Genomic DNA, 17,181 nt, shown 5'->3' with positions numbered 1-17,181 from the left:
CCAGCAGAGAGGGCCTCCTGTGTCCAACAAGGTAATATTTTACTCCTTGAATTTTGGAGTTGGGAAGGACATTTGAGGCCATCCAGTTTCTTTCTTCACAGATGAGAAAACTGAGGCTTGCAAGGTTAAGAGATTTACTTAAGGTCCCAGAGGGAGGTAGAGGCAAGAGACAGTTTTTTGACCATAGTGGTTGAGAACCAGGCTTTTTGAAGGCAGGTATCTTGGTGTGAGGCCCCACCTGCTGCTTGTGTGATTTGTAGAAAGCTATTTACGATCTCTAAGTCACCATTATAAAGTTGTGAGGATCAAGTGAGATGATCTATACAAAGAATTTAGCATGGCATTCATTGGGATGCTTTCAGCTCTAAATAACAGAATACTTCAGTAAAAGTATAAAAAAGAAAAGGGAATTATAATAAGAAGCTCAGAATTGAGGCTGCTCCAAGGCTGGTTAAGCAGTTTTTTATGTCATTGAGGACTCATGCTCTCCATGTTCTGCTATGCCATCTGCAATCTGTCTCCCCTGATGGATGCAAAAATGGCAAAAGATGCTCCGAGCAGCACCACCTCATGCAACAACAATCAGCAGGAGAGCAAGAGATTGTCCCCCAAGATACTCTATATCAAGGGAGAAAACCTTTTCCAGAAGCCCCCTTATGTCTCACTAGCCAGGTCTGCATTGCATTCCATCTCTAAACCAATCCCTGACAACAGGAATCCAGGCAGCATGATTGGCTTAGATCCAAGCAACATGTTCCTCCCGGTACAGGGGTACGAGTCACCTCCCTGGAATATGTGAGGAGGAGCCAAACAGACATCAGGGCTCTTCCAGCAAGAAGGAGGGGTTGGTACAGATTGACTGATGGGTTAGGAAGCAACGATGTCAACCACAGTTGCTGAGTTTACAGAGATGCTGAATAAATGCTATTTTTAGTGTGACGCTCAGTTCTCTGTGCTAAAAAATTACAATTCTTTCTTTGGTTTAAAGCTATTTGTCTTCAAAGGTAAAATTAACTAGTAGTATAAGTAACACTCTGTCTTAACAGACATTTTGGTTGGTTGGTTGGTTGGTTCGTTGGTTTTGGCTCTGCTTTTTTTTTAAGACATTATTTTTTAGAGCAGTTTTAGGTTCACAGAAAAATTAAGAGGAATGTACAGAGATCTCCCATATACCCCTGCCCACACGTACATAGCCCCCCATATCAACATCCCCCACCAGAGTGGTACATTTGTTACAACTGATGAACCTACATTGACACAACACCATCCAAAGTCCATAGTTTACACTCGGGTTCACTCTTGGTGTTGTACATTCTATGGGTTTGACCATATGTATAACATGTATCCATCATTATAGTATCATACAGAGTATTTTCACTACCCTAAAAATCCTCTGTGCTTCACCTATTCGCCCGTCCTTGGCAACCACTGATCTTTTCACTATCTCCATAGTTTTGCCTTTTCCAGATTGTCACAGTGTTGCATCATCCAGTGTGTAGCCTTTTCAGTTTAGTTCCCTTCACCTGGTAATATGTTAAGTCACTTTTTACCTTACAATATAGGGAAGTTTTGTAAAGGGGAAAGGTGGCTGTGGAGCTGGGGAAACAGATGGAAGAACAGAGAAAGAAGGGCCTTGTGGAACCAGAAAGCCAATTTCTTAAGCATCCCAGTTTTTTCACAGGCAGGGCCTGCTCCAAGCTAGGCTTTAAAGAATGGATTTTACACTTGCACTTGTCCTCCTGAAATCCAAATTCCCACTTGTACTAAGAGACTTTCAAGCAAAGAGCAAGTCAAAAAACAAATCCTGTTGACGCCCCTTCTAACAGCTGTGCCTCTTAGCACACATCGCCCTGGCAGGGGCCTAACTTGTTTTGTTCACCCTGACACGGCCAGCACAGCAGATGATCCGGACAGGAAGTGGCCCAACCAGACCTTCCCAGGTTCTGTCACGAACGCAAATCTTAACCCTCAATGAGCATCTTTCATCTTTCAACTTCCTCACCTTGAAAAAGGACTGTTACCTTAATGCTCATCTCAGCCTCTTAGCTGACAGGATCTTTTAGCCTGAGTGTTCTCTTTTCCCCTGTGACTCCTAACTCACATTTTTCCCAGAGAGGGAATCCGGTTGACTTCGCTCACTGGCCAGTCTACTACTAAGGACCTCCCCTTCAGGTGAGGTGTAGCCCCCAGTCTGTCAGCAGGATTTAGGCAGTACAGGGTCCCATCATAATTTCCAGTGTGACCCGACCTGTGAACAGGGGCAGATTCCATTCTCTTGAAGGGGATATGGGGGGAGTGGAGGGGTGGCAAGGACCCAGACCAAAGTACATGGGGAAGGGGGGGAGGGCATTCACTCAGGAGTATTTAGCCAGAAGTACTAGAGAAAGCTTCCTCTGGCCTTCTCCAAGAGAGAGAGACCCCGGGAAACAAACATGAAGTCAGATCTAAGGCACAGTGTTTTTGAGGGACCCAGAATTAGTCTGCCTCCTTCCCCTTGTCCACATCCACTTTCAGGGTTTTCTGTAAACCAACAAAGATAAAAAATAATGAAGGTGGGAAATTGCAGAGGTAATAGAAGCTTGCTGAAGTCTAAACATGGGAGCCCTAGTCTGAAGTTTTGGCCTTCCTTCTGATGTGGCAAACTGCAATCTCTCTTTTCCCCTCTACCTTTAGATTGGAATTCAAATTTCTCTCTGTCTTGAGCCATAGAATTATAGAGATAGAAAAATGCAAAAAGTACATCTCCTTGTGTTCAGATACAGAACCCAAGACCCAAAGAAGCTGTGCGACATGCCTAATTGCCGGAACTTGTCTTGGAATTAAGTATTTGGCCTGGCTACCCATGTATTCTGGTACCAGTGGGACCTCTCCAGAGCTACCCAGAGAAGTCTCAGCGTTACAATAGCTGCATGGGTGACAAGAGTGTTTGCAGACATCAGACATGGGAGCCTGGAGGGCCCCTAAGCTTCCATGTCCTCACAGCTGATGTAGGTAGGAGCAGTGTCATCCCAGCTCAATGAGACCATCTGGAGGCACCAGAGAACCCGAGGCTCACTACAGCACGCCTTGCTTAGGCAATGTGAAGATTGAGAGATTCAGGCAAGTTACTCTGCTCATTGTGTGACGTGATGTTGCTGTTACTTATGAAAGAGTACCGGCCAAAATCACTAGTCATTAAAGATGAATTAAGGTAAGGTTAAAGAGTTACAAAGGCGAAGACTTAATCCGACTACAGGTTACCTAAAGGAGGGGATGACCAATTCTTGGGCAAAACCCATCCAAAAGCTGAATGAAAGACGCTTAGCCACTGCCCTTTCCCTCGATTTTCTTGGGAATAGGCAACCCCAGCTCTGGAGGGAAGAGACCTGGGTACAAACCCTGAATCCTCTGCTTACTAGCCGTGCAGGCTTGGCCAAGCAACTGCACTTGTCTGAAGATCTGCTTGCTCATCTATATGAGCTGGGACTGTTGTGAGAATTCAATGGGATAATGTGCACAAGAGGCCCAGCTCTGGACGGGCACAGAGTAGGTATTAATGAAACAGTCATGTATGTAGGTGTCACCATCATCGTTTGACCACAGTGTGCCCAGATCTAACCATGACCAACCTAAGTGAGCTGTTTCAGCAGGTGAGAACCAGGCTTTGGTTGGACAAAGCCACCTGGACCTCACACGCCAGTGAGAGCACAGAGCCAGCACTGGACACTGGTTGGCCTAAACCATGGTTTCTCGACCTCGATACTACTGACATTTTGGACTAAATAATTCTTTGTTGGGTAACCCTGTCCTGTGCTTTGTAGAATGGTTAGCAGGATCCCTGGCCTCTACTCGCTAAATACCAGTAGCATCCTCCCCTTGTCACAACCAAAAATGTTTCCAGGCGTTGCCATATGTTCCCCCAGGGACAAAATTACCCCGGTTGAACCACTGGTCTAGTGACATGCCTAGAATGGGTTTCTCAGGTAAGGTCAAAGAATCTACCCAGAGTTTCTGGTTACAAATCACCTGCCTAGGGTTACCTTTTTCTGGCAAACCACTGAAGAACATTCACCTCATATATTTTATAAGCACTACATTCCAAGGGAAGAGAATGAACTGGGGAAATAATTTGGTGGGCACGTAACATTTGTACTTATTAACAAGGCTGCTTCATGCTAATACATCTGTGACAACCAACTGCTGCTTGATAAAATGGTGGGGTTCTCTAAAGCTCGAGCACAGACCAGATGTTGGCAGGAGCTCCTTGCCCCTGGTTAAACATTGTGGCTGGTGAGCAGCATTCTTTCCAGGGCTATTCGTCACTCTCTAGGTAAACATACCAAGGCACTGTTCCAATTCCAGGGGCCTGTGTCTGCAGGGGGCCCTTTAACAGGAAAATAAAAGGATAAAGGAGCAAAAGAATGAATGAAACCCCTCCTTTTCCTGCCACCTTCTGTTGACCTGTGTGACTCAGGTTTACTAATATATAGGCTCTGCCCAAACACCCACCTCCCTATAAAAAAAATAATAAATTTTTTTTTAAGGAAATAGTTTCTTTGTTTCAATTTTATCTATTTACTTATTTATTTATTTATGGCTGTGCTGGGTCTTCGTTTCTGTGCGAGGGCTTTCTCTAGTTGTGGCGAGCGGGGGCCACTCTTCATCGCAGTGCACGGGCCTCTCACTATCGCGGCCTCTCTTGTTGCGGAGCACAGGCTCCAGACGCGCAGGCTCAGTAATTGTGGCTCACGGGCCTAGTTGCTCCGCGGCATGTGGGATCCTTCCAAACCAGGGCTCGAACCCGTGCCCCCTGCATTGGCAGGCAGACTCTCAACCACTATGCCACCAGGGAAGCCAAAAAAATAATAATAAATTTTTTTTAAAAAAATAGGCTGTGATTGAGGCACACCTCTGGCAGGGAATGGGTTCTCTTGGTCCCCACCCCTGGCGGCTCACTGTTGGCCCCTCCAATGACCTCCAGGAATACACTTGAGAGAGCACTCTGAGTCCTGCTGTGGCCCAAGTGCCTCAAAAATTTGCAGAAACTGGTTCTTTCCAGGTGCAGGGGACTAAAGTGAGTGCAGTTCCATAGTGAGTGGAGAGAAGCAACCCCACATCAGGCACACACAGAGTGCCCCAAGATCTGGTGGTCCCAGAGGGGAGAGGGCACAAGAAAGGAAGTAGGTAAGGGAAGGCAGACCCAAAAGGAGAGAGCATCTACTGAGCACTTATTATGTACCTTACAGTAAGACCCTTTTGCAAATGTTACCTCCTTTTCTTGTCACCACAGAGCCATTATTGGGTTGGCCAAAAAGTTCGTTCGCGTTTTTCTGTAAGATGGCTCTACTAGTGCTTAGTTGTCTTTAACTTCATTTGAAACAATTTTGTTACATTGTATTGTGACAGCTGTCATAGCGTGCATTTAAAAAAAATCGAAACTGGTGAATTTTTTTTATTAGTTATCTATTATATACATATTACTGTATACGTGTCAATCCCAATCTCCCAATTCATCCCACCACCACCCCGCACCCCCCCCTTTCCGTCCTTGGTGTCCATATGTTTGTTCTCTACATCTGTGTCTCTATTTCTGCCTTGCAAACTGGTTCATCTGTACCATTTTTCTAGATTCCACATATATGTGTTAATAAATGATATCCGTTTTTCTCTTCCTGACTTACTTTGTATGACAGGCTCTAGGTCCATCCACCTCACTACAAATAACTCAATTTCGTTCCTTTTTATGGCTGAGTAATATTCCATTGTATATATGTACCACACCTTCTTTATCCATTCGCCTGTCAGTGGGCATTTAGGTTGCTTCCATGACCTGGCTATTGTAAATAGTGCTGCAATGAACACTGGGGTGCCTGAGGTCTTTTGGAATTATGGTTTTCTCTGGGTATATGCCCAGTAGTGGGACTGTTGGGTCATATGGTAATTCTATTTTTAGTTTTTTAAGGAACGTCTATACTGTTCTCCATAGTGGCTGTATCAATTTACATTCCCACCAACAGTGCAAGAGAATTCCTTTTTTCTCCACACCCTCTCCAGCATTTGTTGTTTGTAGATTTTCTGATGAGGCCCATTCTAACTGGTGTGAGGTGATACCTTATTGTAGTTTTGATTTGCATTTCTATAATAATTAGTGACGTTGAGCAGCTTTTCATATACCTCTTGACCATCTGTATGTCTTCTTTGGAGAAATGTCTATTTACATCTTCTGCCCATTTTTTGATTGGGTTGTTTGGTTTTTTAATATTGAGCTGCACCGGCTGTTTATATATTTTGGAGATTAATCCTTTGTCCATTGATTCGTTTGCGAATATTTTCTCCCATTCTGAGAGTTGTCTTTTCATCTTGCTTACGGTTTCCTTTGCTGTGCAAAAGCTTTTAAGTTTTCATTAGATCCCATTTGTTTCTTTTTGTTTTTATTTCCATTACTCTAGGAGATGGGTCAAAAAAGATCTTGCTGTGATTTATGTGAAAGAGTGTTCTTCCTATGTTTTCCTCTAAAGGTTTTATAATGTCTGGCCTTATATTTAAGCCTTTAATCCATTTTGAGTTTATTTTTGTGTATGGTGTTAGGGAGTGTTCTAATTTCATTCTTTTACATGTAGCTGCCCAGTTTTCCCAGCACCACTTATTGAAGAGACTGTCTTTTCTCCATTGTATATACTTGCCCCTTTGTCATAGATTAGTTGACCATAGGTGCATGGGTTTATGTCTGGGCTTTCTATCCTGTTCCATTGATCTATATTTCTGTTTTGGTGCCAGTACCATATTGTCTTGATTACTGTAGCTTTGTAGTATAGTCTGAAGTCAGGGAGTCTGATTCCTCCAGCTCCATTTTTCCCCCTCAAGATTCCTTGGGCTATTCAGGGTCTTTTGTGTCTCCATACAAATTTTAAGACTTTTTGTTCTAGTTCTGCAAAAAAAAAAAAAAATGCCATTGGTAATTTGATAAGGATTGCATTGAATCTGTAGATTGCTTTGGATAGTATAGTCATTTTCACAATATTAATCCTTCCAATCCAAGAACATGGTATATCTCTGCATCTGTTTGTGTCATCTTTCATTTCTTTCATCAGTGTCTTATAGTTTTCTGAGTACAGGTCTTTTACTTCCTTAGGTAGGTTTATTCCTAGGTATTTTATTCTTTTTGTTGCAAGGGTAAATGCGATTATTTCCTTAATTTCTCTTTCTGATTTTTCATTGTTACAGTATAGGAATACAAGAATTTCTGTGCATTAATTTTGTATCCTGCAACTTTACCAAATTCATTGATTAGTTCTAGTAGTTTTCTGGTGGCATCTTTATGATTCTCTATGTATAGTATCATGTAGTCTGCAAACAGTGACAGTGTCACTTCTTCTTTTCCAATTTGGATTCCTTTTATATCTTTTTCTTCTCTGATTGCTGTGGCTAGGACTTCCAAAACTATGTTGAATAAAGGTGGCGAGAGTGGACATCCTTGTCTTGGTTCCTGATCCTACTGGAAATGCTTTCAGTTTTTCACCATTGAGTATGATGCTAGCTGTGGGTTTGTCATATATGGCCTTTATTATATTGAGGTAGGTTCCCTCTATGCCCATTTTCTGGACAGCTTTTTTATCCTAAATGGGTGTTGAATTTTGTCAAAAGCTTTATCTGCATCTATTGTGATGATCATATGGTTTTTATCCTTCAATTTGTTAATGTGGTGTATCACAATGATTGATTTGCATATATTGAAGAATCCTTGCATCCCTGGAATAAATCCCACTTGATCATGGTGTATGATCCTTTTAATGTGCTGTTAGATTCTGCTTGCTAGTATTCTGTTCAGAAATTTTGCATCTATGTTCATCAGTGATATTGGTCTATAATTTTCTTTTTTTGGAATAGCTTTTTCTGGTTTTGGTATCAGGGTGATGGTGGCTTCGTAGAATGAATTTTGGAGTGTTTCTCCCTCTGCAATTTTTTGGAAGAGTTTGAGAAGGACTGGTGTTACCTCTTCTCTAGATGTTTGATCGAATTTGCCTGTGAAGCCATCTGGTCCTGGACTTTTGTCTGTTGGAAGATTTTTAATTACGGTTTCAATTTCATTATTTGTGATAGGTCTCTTTATATTTTCTAATTCTTCCTGGGTCAGTCTTTGAAAATTGTACCTTTCCAAGAACTTGTCCATTTCTTCGTGGTTGTCCATTTTATTGGCATATAGTAATTTGTAGTAGTCTCTTATAATCCTTTGTATTTCTGCACTGTCAGTTGTGATTTCTCCTTTTTCATTTCTAATTTTATTGATTTGTGTCCTCTCCCTTTTTTTCTTGGTGAGCCTGGCTAAGGGTTTATCAATTTTCTTTATCTTCTCAAAGAACCAGTTTTTAGTTTTATTGATCTTTGCTACTGTTTTCTTCATTTCTATTTCATTTGTTTCTGCTCTGATCTTTATGATTTTATTCCTTCTACTGACTTTGGGTTTTCTTTGTTTTCTTTCTCTAGTTGTTTTAACTGTAGGGTTAGATCGTTTACTTGAGATTTTTCTTGTTTCTTGAGGTGAGATTGAATAGCTATAGACTTTCCTCTTAGAACTGCTTTTGCTGCATCCCGTAGGTTGTGGGTCGTCATGTTTTTGTTGTCATTTGTTGCTATGTATTTTTTTATTTCTTCTTTGATTTCTACAGTGATCTCTTGGTTATTTAGTAGGGCACTGTTTAGCCTCCATGTATTTGTGTTTTTTACAGTTTTTTTCCTGTAATTGATTTCCAATCTCACAGCGTTTGGGTCAGAAAAGATGCTTGATACGATTTCAACTTTCTTCAATTTTCTGAGGCTTGATTTTTGACCCAAGATGTGATCTACCCTGGAGAATGTTCCATGTGCACTTGAGAAGAAAGTGCATTCTGCCACTTTTGGGTGGAATGTTCTATAAATATCTTTTAGATCTATCTCTATTGTGTCATTTAAAACTTGTGTTTCCTTACTTATTTTCTGTTTGGATGATCTGTCCACTGGTGTAAGAGGGGTGTTAAAGTCCCCCACTATTATTGTGTTACTGTCGTTTCTCCTTTCATGGTTGTTAGCATTTGCCTTATGTATTGGGGTGCTCCTATGTTGGGTGCATAAATATTTATAATTGTTTTATCTTCTTCTTGGATTGATCCCTTGATCATTATGTAGTGTCCTTCCTTGTCTCTTGTAACACTTTATTTTAAATCTATTTTATCTGATATGAGTATTGCTTCTCCAGCTTTCTTTTGATTTCCATTTGCATGGAATATTTTTTTCCATCCCCTCACTCTCAGTCTGTATGTGTTCCTAGGTCTGAAGTGGATCTCCTATAGACAGCATATATATGGGTCTTGTTTTTGTATCCATTCAGCCAGTCTGTGTCTTTTGGTTGGAGCATTTAATCCATTCACATTTAAGGTAATTATCGATAAGTATGTTCCTATTACCATTTTCTGAATTGTTTTGGGTTTGTTTTTGTAGGTCCTTTTCTTCTCTTGTGTTTCCCACTTAGAGAAGTTCCTTTAGCATTTGTTGTAGAGCTGGTTTGGTGGTGCTGAATTCTCTTAGCTTTGCTTATCTGTAAAGCTTTTGATTTCTCTGTCGAATCTGAATGAGATCCTTGCCAGGTAAAGTAATCTTGGTTGTAGGTTCTTCCCTTTCACCACTTTAAATATGTCATGCCACTCCCTTCTGGTTTGTAGAGTTTCTGCTGAGAAATCAGCTGTTAACCTTATGGGAGTTCCCTTGTATGTTATTTGTCGTTTTTCCCTTGTTGCTTTCAATAATTTTTCTTTGTCTTTCATTTTTGTCAGTTTTATTACCACGCGTCTCAGCGTGTGTCTCCTTGGGTTTATCCTGCCTGGGACTCTCTGTGCTTCCTGGACTTGGGTGGCTATTTCCTTTCCCACGTTAGGGAAGTTTTCCACTATAATCTCTGCAAATATTTTCTCAGGTCCTTTCTCTCTCTCTTCTCCTTCTGGGACCCCAATAATGCAAATGTTGTGCATTTAATGCTGTCCCAGAGGTCTCTTAGGCTATCTTCATTTCTTTTCATTCTTTTTACTTTATTCTGTTCCATGGCAGTGATTTCCACCATTCTGTCTTTCAGGTCACTTATCTGTTCTTCTCCCTCAGTTATTCTGCTATTGATTTCTTCTAGTGTATTTTTCATTTCAGTTATTGTATTGTTCATCTCTGTTTATTTGTTCTTTAATTCTTCTAGGTCTTTGTTAAATGTTTGTTGCATTTAACAACATGCAACAAACATCGATCTTTGCCTCCATTCTTTTCCCAAGGCCCTGAAACATCTTCACTATCATTATTCTGAATTCTTTGTCTGGAAGGTCACCTATCTCCACATCATTTAGTTGTTTTTCTGGGGTTTTATCTTGTTCCTTTCTCTGGTACACAGTCCTCTCCCTTTTCATTTGGTCTATCTTTGTGTAAATGTGGTTTTCATTCTACAGGCTGCAGGATTGTAGTTCTTTTTGCTTCTGCTATCTGTCCTCTGGTGGATGAGGCTATCTAAGAGGCTTGTGCAAGCTTCCTGATGGGAGGGACTGGTGGTGGGTAGAGCTGGGTGTTGCTCTGGTGAGCAGAGCTCAATAAAACTTTAATCTGCTTGTCTGCTGATGGGTGGGGCTGAGTTCCCTCCCTGGTTGTTAGTTGTTTGGCCTGAGGTTACCCAGCACTGGATGCTACAAGGCTCTATGGTTGGGCTAATGGCAGACCCTGGGAGGGCTCACACCAAGGAGCACTTCCCAGAACTTCTGCTGCCAGTGTCCTTGTCCCCATGGTGACCAACAGCTGCCCCCCACCTCTGCAGGAGACACTCCGACACTAGCAGGTAGGTCTGCTTCAGTCTCCTATGGGGTCACTGCTCCTTCCCCTGGGTCCCAATGCACACACTATTTTGTGTGTGCCCTCCAAGAGTGGAGTCTCTGTTTTCCCCAGACCTGTTGAAGTCCTGCAATCAAATCCCGCTAGCTTTCAAAGTCTGATTCTCTGGGAATTCTTCCTCCTGTTGCCGGGCCCCCAGGTTGGGAAGCCCGACGTGGGGCTCAGAACCTTCACTCCAGTGGGTGGACTTCTGAGGTATAACTGTTCTCCAGTTTGTGAGTCGCCCACCCAGCAGTTATGGGATTTGATTTTATTGTGATTGTGCCCCTCCTACCGTCTCACTGTGGCTTCTCCTTTGTTTTGGGATGTGGAGTATCTTTATTGGTGAGTTCCAGTGTCTTCCTGTTGATGATTGTTCAGCAGTTAGTTGTGATTCCAGTGCTCTCGCAAGAGGGAGTGTGAAATTGGTGAATTTTTGTGTAGCCATTTTAATATTGAAGATGGAAGAAAAAGAGCAATATTTTTGGCATAGTATGCTTTATCATTTCAAGAAATGTAAAAACGCAACTGAAACACAAATAAAGATTTGTGCATTGTATGGAGAATGTGCTGTGACTGATCAAACGTGTCAAAAGTGGTTAGCGAAGTTTCATGCTGGGGATTTCTCTTGCTGGATGATGCTCCACGGTCGGGTAGACCAGTTGAACTTGACAGCGATCAAATCAAGACATTAAGAACAATCAATGTTATACCACGCGGGAGATAGCCGACATACTCAAAATATCCAAATCAAGCGTTGAAAATCATTTGTAAGAGCTTGGTTATGTTAATCGCTTTGATGTTTGGGTTCCACATAACTTAAGCGAAAAAAACCTTCTTGACCGTATTTCCACATGTGATTCTCTACTTAAATGTAATGAAAATGTTCCATTTTTAAAACAAATTGTGATGGGCGATGAAAAGTGGATACTGTACAATAATGTGGAACGGAAGAGATCGTGGGGCAAGTGAAATGAACCACCACCAACCACACCACAGGCCGGTCTTCATGCAAAGAAGGTGATGTTAGATATAGTGGGACTGGAAGGGAGTCCTCTATTATGAGCTCCTTCCGGAAAACCAAACAATTAATTCCAACAAGTACTGCTCCCAATTAGAACAACTGAAAGCAGCACTCAATGAAAAGCATCCAGAATTAGTCAACAGAAAACACATAATCTTCCATCAGGATAACGCAAGACCACATGTCTTTTTGATGACCAGGCAAAAACTGTTACAGTTTGGCTGGGAAGTTCTGATTTATCCACCGTATTCACCAGACATTGCACCTTTGGATTTCCATTTATTTTGGTCTTTACAAAATTCTCTTAATGGAAAAAATTTCAATCCCCTGGAAGACTATAAAAGGCACCTGGAACAGTTCTTTGCTCAAAAAGATAAAAAGTTTTGGGAAGATGGCATTATGAAGTTGCCTGAAAAATGGCAGAAGGCAGTGGAACAAAACAGTGAATACGTTGTTCAATAAAGTTCTTGGTGAAAATTAAAAATGTGTCTTTTATTTTTACTTAAAAACCGAAGGAACTTTTTGCCCAACCCAAAATTATCCCCAGTTCCATCAACAGTCAACCCAGAAAAGTCTGGCTGGCTGAGACTGGTCTTTACCACACCTGGGGCTCCCAGCCCTGGCTGCAGAGTTAAATCACCTGAAAAGCTTTAGAAAAATACAGATGCCCAGGCCCCAGGGTCCACCAATTCTGTCAAACCCCTAGCAGCGGAGCCAGGCATATTAATTTTGGAAAAGCTCCCCCGGTGATTATAGTGAATATGTAGGGCCTAGAACCACTGCTCTACACAAGGAATAGAGGAGGGAGGTGTGGACAGAAGGACAACACAGTGGGTAGCCATTGTCTGTGTCCAGTTATCCACCCCCAGAGCCACACAGTGCCACAAGGGATCCTGCAAGGCATTTAATTTGGCACACAGTTTTAATGTGTGCCAAATTAAATGCCTTGGAAAGATAAATCCACAAACCCTGCACGCTGTGTGATATATTCCAGTAAAAACTGCTTGTGCATAATGGGCTTTTTCAAACAGTCTGCACCCCTGTCTCACTTTATTCCTACAGAGCACTGGTTCTCAGGCAGGGGCAGTTTGGCCCTCCAGCGGACATTGGGCAATGTCTGGAAACAAGTTTGCTTCTCACTACTTGGGAGGGATAGGGAGGTGTTACTGGCATCTGGTGAGTAGAGGCCAGGGATGCTACTAAACATCCTACAATGCACAGAATGGCCCCCTGCCACAAAGAATTATCCAGCTCCAAATGACAACAGTACTGAAGTTGAAACACTCTGCTGTAATGAAGCAGTAGTCACCACTAGGTAGACGCGAAGCCTTGAATACAACCCTCCTCCAGGTCGGAAGCCCGTCCCTGACCAAGCATGTTTCAAAGAATCACAGAATCTTACAGCAGGAAGAGACTTCAGAGACAATGAGCCCACTGAGACTCAGTTGGGTTTTTAGGAAAATCCTAGAACAAAGCTACACAATGTTTACCAAACCACATTATAATGCATTGCTGGCTTGACTTTCCACCCAGGTAGCACAAGTGTTGCAAATTAACTAAAAATGGTATTCCTTAGAGCAAATTCTTATTCGTTGATTTAACAAGTATTTGTTGGGTGCCCAGTATGTTCAGGGCACGTTGCCAAATTTCCCTGCCAACACTGTTACCCACCCTGGAATAGCCCTCTTAATGTTCAAGCCCCATATAAGATCCAGGCAAGATATGCAGACTCAGAACACAGCACAATCACCCCCAGCTGGGTTTATGGTGGTTTTATTGTTTTCTGGCTCATTGGGTAACTTGGCAACCTGGGATCAGGTGTGCAAAGAACTGAAGGAGACCCATCCAAGAATCAGCTCTCCCAGGGGCTACACTGGGGTGAGGCTTAGCACAGCCTGAAGCCCAAGGTCAGATGCCTAGCATTCCTCCCAGCTGCCCAAAGCTGCCCTCTGCCCCCAGCCCAGCCTGCTCCAGCTCCCTGTCACACTGGGCGAATTACGGGCAGCAGACTCAGGCCAGCCAGCACCCAGCCACCACGTCCAGGGCTCTCCTCCTTCTCCACGCCCCCTCCTCACGTCCTCACTGCCACACTGTTATCGACAAGAATAAGCATTCCGTGGTAACTCGCCACAGAAATGAAAACTGCTCTGGGGGAAGAAACTGGGAACGTTTTGTCCTGCTGGGTCACAAGAGATTTAAGTTATTCTCCCTACTGGAGGGCTCATTTACACTGGGTGGAAACAACAACAAAATAAAAACCTGTGGAATGGATTGTGCAATAAAAGGAAATAAATGCTGCAGACCCAAACTGCTGGGGGCAAAGAAGAAGGGAGAAGGACACGAAGCCGCCATGAAGAAGAAACTGAGTCCGTGTGCCAGGGGGTGCTGGGCACTGGGTGATGCTGGGGGAGGGGGCCAGGGGCCGCCCTCCTGCCGGCTCCTTGAAATGTCCCTGTGCCTGCAACCATGCCTCCCCGTGCCAGGGAACACAGCTCCCCACGCCTCTGCCCACCCCACAAAACTCTGGGCTCAGCTGTGCCACTGCCACCTGGCCAGAGACAACTGTCCCTGATATAAAGCAAGAGCCGGCCAGAGCCACCTGCCCAGCGGGCCTGTGATCACAGCAGACGCTCCCAATATTTCACCTCTTTCCTCCTCCTTCGGAACTCTATCTCAAAGTTATTTCCTCAGGGATGCTTCCTCGAATCCCCTAGATTCATTCTTTCACTCAACAAATATCTACTGAATGAATTTATTGAGTGGCCCCCAAGGGTAAGGTGCCCTTCCACAGCAAACGCCTTCCCCTCTTTAACAATAATGATGGTAATTAAGTACTTACATAATTATTTCTTAGGGTCCAGTTCCCACCCCAAACCACCAGTCCTTCCAGAATACTGAGCTACATGAGAACAGGAGCCACATCTGTCTGGCTGACTCTGCTACATCCCACCGTCAGTGCCTCCCAGGTGTCAGGACATATTGAATGAATGAGTGAACATATGTGTGAGCAAACGGTCAGAGATACTCTTTTTATCATGTAAGCCCTCAAAAATCCAGTACTTATTTTACCCTTACAGCAGATGTCAAATTGGACAAGCCTCATTTCAAGTGCTCATAGCCACACGTGGTTACCATACGGGACAGTGCAAGGCTGGGCTCCACCAGGGCCTTACCAGTGTGCTTGTTTGCTGGGAAAGTAGGAGAACATTTAAGCTCTGCTACACCGGGAGACAACACATCCCTTATGCTTCTTTCTGGTCGTTAGATGGCCCGAGTCCAATCCTATCTCTGCCACTTACTACTTGCACGACCTGGGCAAGTTATGTGACCTCCCTGTGCCTCAGTTCCCTCTTCTATAAAGTGGGGGTATTTTCATAACAGTATCTACGTTATGGGAGAGATGGCAGGGAACAATGAGTTAAGACCCCTCAGCCCTTAGCACACTGCCTGTCTCATAGTAAGTACGCGATAGCATCAGCCATTTAATATCTTATGATACGTTTACATCATGTACAGATATTCATGCTCCACCTCCTGCCACACGAGATGGGAGGTAGCTCAAGTCACCACACATTCCGTGGTTACAACAAAAGAAGAACCAGTATCCATTTTAGAATTACATTCTGAGCATATCTGTCACCGACAAAGACCCCTGGGTTCTCCAAGGAAAAGCAAGACGGACTCTAGGTGATAAGATAAGGTCTAACCTCTTCCTTTGTGCTTCATGTAGTTTCCCTTGTTCTTAGGGTGCCGCATCCAGAGGCCTCGCACCTGGCCCTTCAGACCGGCGTTCCTGGTGCAGCACGGCTGCGCCGTCTCCTCAGCTCCAGGGCTCTGCGCAGAAACACTGCAACCAGCGCTCAGTTCAAGATGGCGGCGGTGGCGGGCCGTGTGCAGAGCCGCTGCTCTCGGCGCTGCGATCTGGAGGCGGAGCCGCAGCAGCTGCACCAGATCCCACAAGAGCTCCGCCTCCTCCCCCACTGCCGAGATCCCTAGAAAGCAGCCCCACCCACAGTCTTTACGGGAGAGCGTGTGCTCTGCAGCCGGAGCTCACACCTCTCTCTTCTTTGATCAAAGAATAAAACTCTTTTGCTTCCAAATGGAAGAACTCAGTCTCGTTCTATTGGTTTGAGCAACACTGGGCAGAAGGACCCTTCTTAGGGACCAACTCGGGAGGGTCAGTAACATGTTCTTTCATGGGTACTGCAAGATATATCTTAACAAATGAGACTGATTATGGATGTACGAGTTGTACAGGCTAGTAAAAACTGTAAATGCACATAGAGAAGAGAATTTAGACTCGGCCATGGCACACATTATCACTGGTGAGAATGGGAAGTACTCGTTTAAATAAAAATCTTTGTGCAACTTTGTACAGGGTGTTTTAATGTGGTTCTCCCATCTGTTAAACTCAAATTCCACTGTACAGGACAGACAAGCTGTGTCCTTTCCAATCCAGCACAGAAAGAAAATGACATTTACATTTGATTTCCTGTCTGGGGCATAAAGTCGGCTCCAGAAAGCTGAGCATTCAGCAGGTTCCAGATGCAGGGCAAATGCTGGAACCATGACTGCTGTCATCGTGGCCCCAGAGCAGGGGGATGCCACATTTGGAATGAGGTAATAGTACCTACCTTGCAGGAACACTGTGAAAATTTAATTGAAATATTATGAGTGACAGTGCTTGACCCAAAGTAGGTATTTGATAAATGTCCTTAGGGAAACACAATCTAATGTCTGGGTCTTCTAATGATGCCACAATCTCATTAAAAAGACTTCTGTATTGAACTAAAAATATGTTCTAATTCTGCCCTTTGTGACTATACAGAATGAGTCTAATTCCTCCTCCAGAAAGCCCTCAAACATATGAGGGTGACCTTTCATGCCCTCCCCACCGAACTTCTCTTTTCCAGCCAAACATCCTCAGGTTCCTCCAATAAGACAAGAATTTGTTGTCTTCAAAGTAACTAGAAGCATCTGGGCTCCAGTGGATCCCAAGACACATCTCAGCACCAATAACATGCCAATAGCCCTGCAGGATCCCCAACTTGGTCTTGTGGGATATGGATAAAGTTAACCTCATGGTTAAGCCTAATGCTTTCTTCGTCATATAAAATTCAGGGAACACTCTGCATATGCTCTCCCCAGCCCCAGCCCCGACTGCAGATGCTGCTTTGTTTGAAAGAGCCCATTTTAGGACTAATACACTCTTCACAGTTGAAATCCAGTCCCGAACCTTTAAAGTGACATTTATTGTGGTCTTGGGAAAGGTTCAGTGGAGGTGAGAAGTGACAGCTGAGGGTGAT

General features: G+C 43.5%; 1 long non-coding RNA gene across 1 annotated transcript; it reads left to right on the top strand.

Moving 5' to 3' along the window:
• Window positions 1-10,007: 10,007 nt before the first annotated feature.
• LOC111173280 (uncharacterized) lies at window positions 10,008-15,975 on the top strand. Its single transcript, XR_002644149.2, has 2 exons — window positions 10,008-10,819; window positions 15,622-15,975. It is a non-coding gene; the product is annotated as an uncharacterized LOC111173280 (long non-coding RNA).
• The last annotated feature ends 1,206 nt before the right edge of the window (window positions 15,976-17,181 follow it).

Source organism: Delphinapterus leucas, chromosome 2, assembly GCF_059928025.1.
Source record: "Delphinapterus leucas isolate spDelLeu-1000000601 "Yukka" chromosome 2, BTC_Dleu_Yukka2, whole genome shotgun sequence".
NCBI lineage: Eukaryota > Metazoa > Chordata > Mammalia > Artiodactyla > Monodontidae > Delphinapterus > Delphinapterus leucas.
Note: the sequence above shows the minus strand (reverse complement) of the source record. Positions and strands in the feature narration are given on the sequence as shown.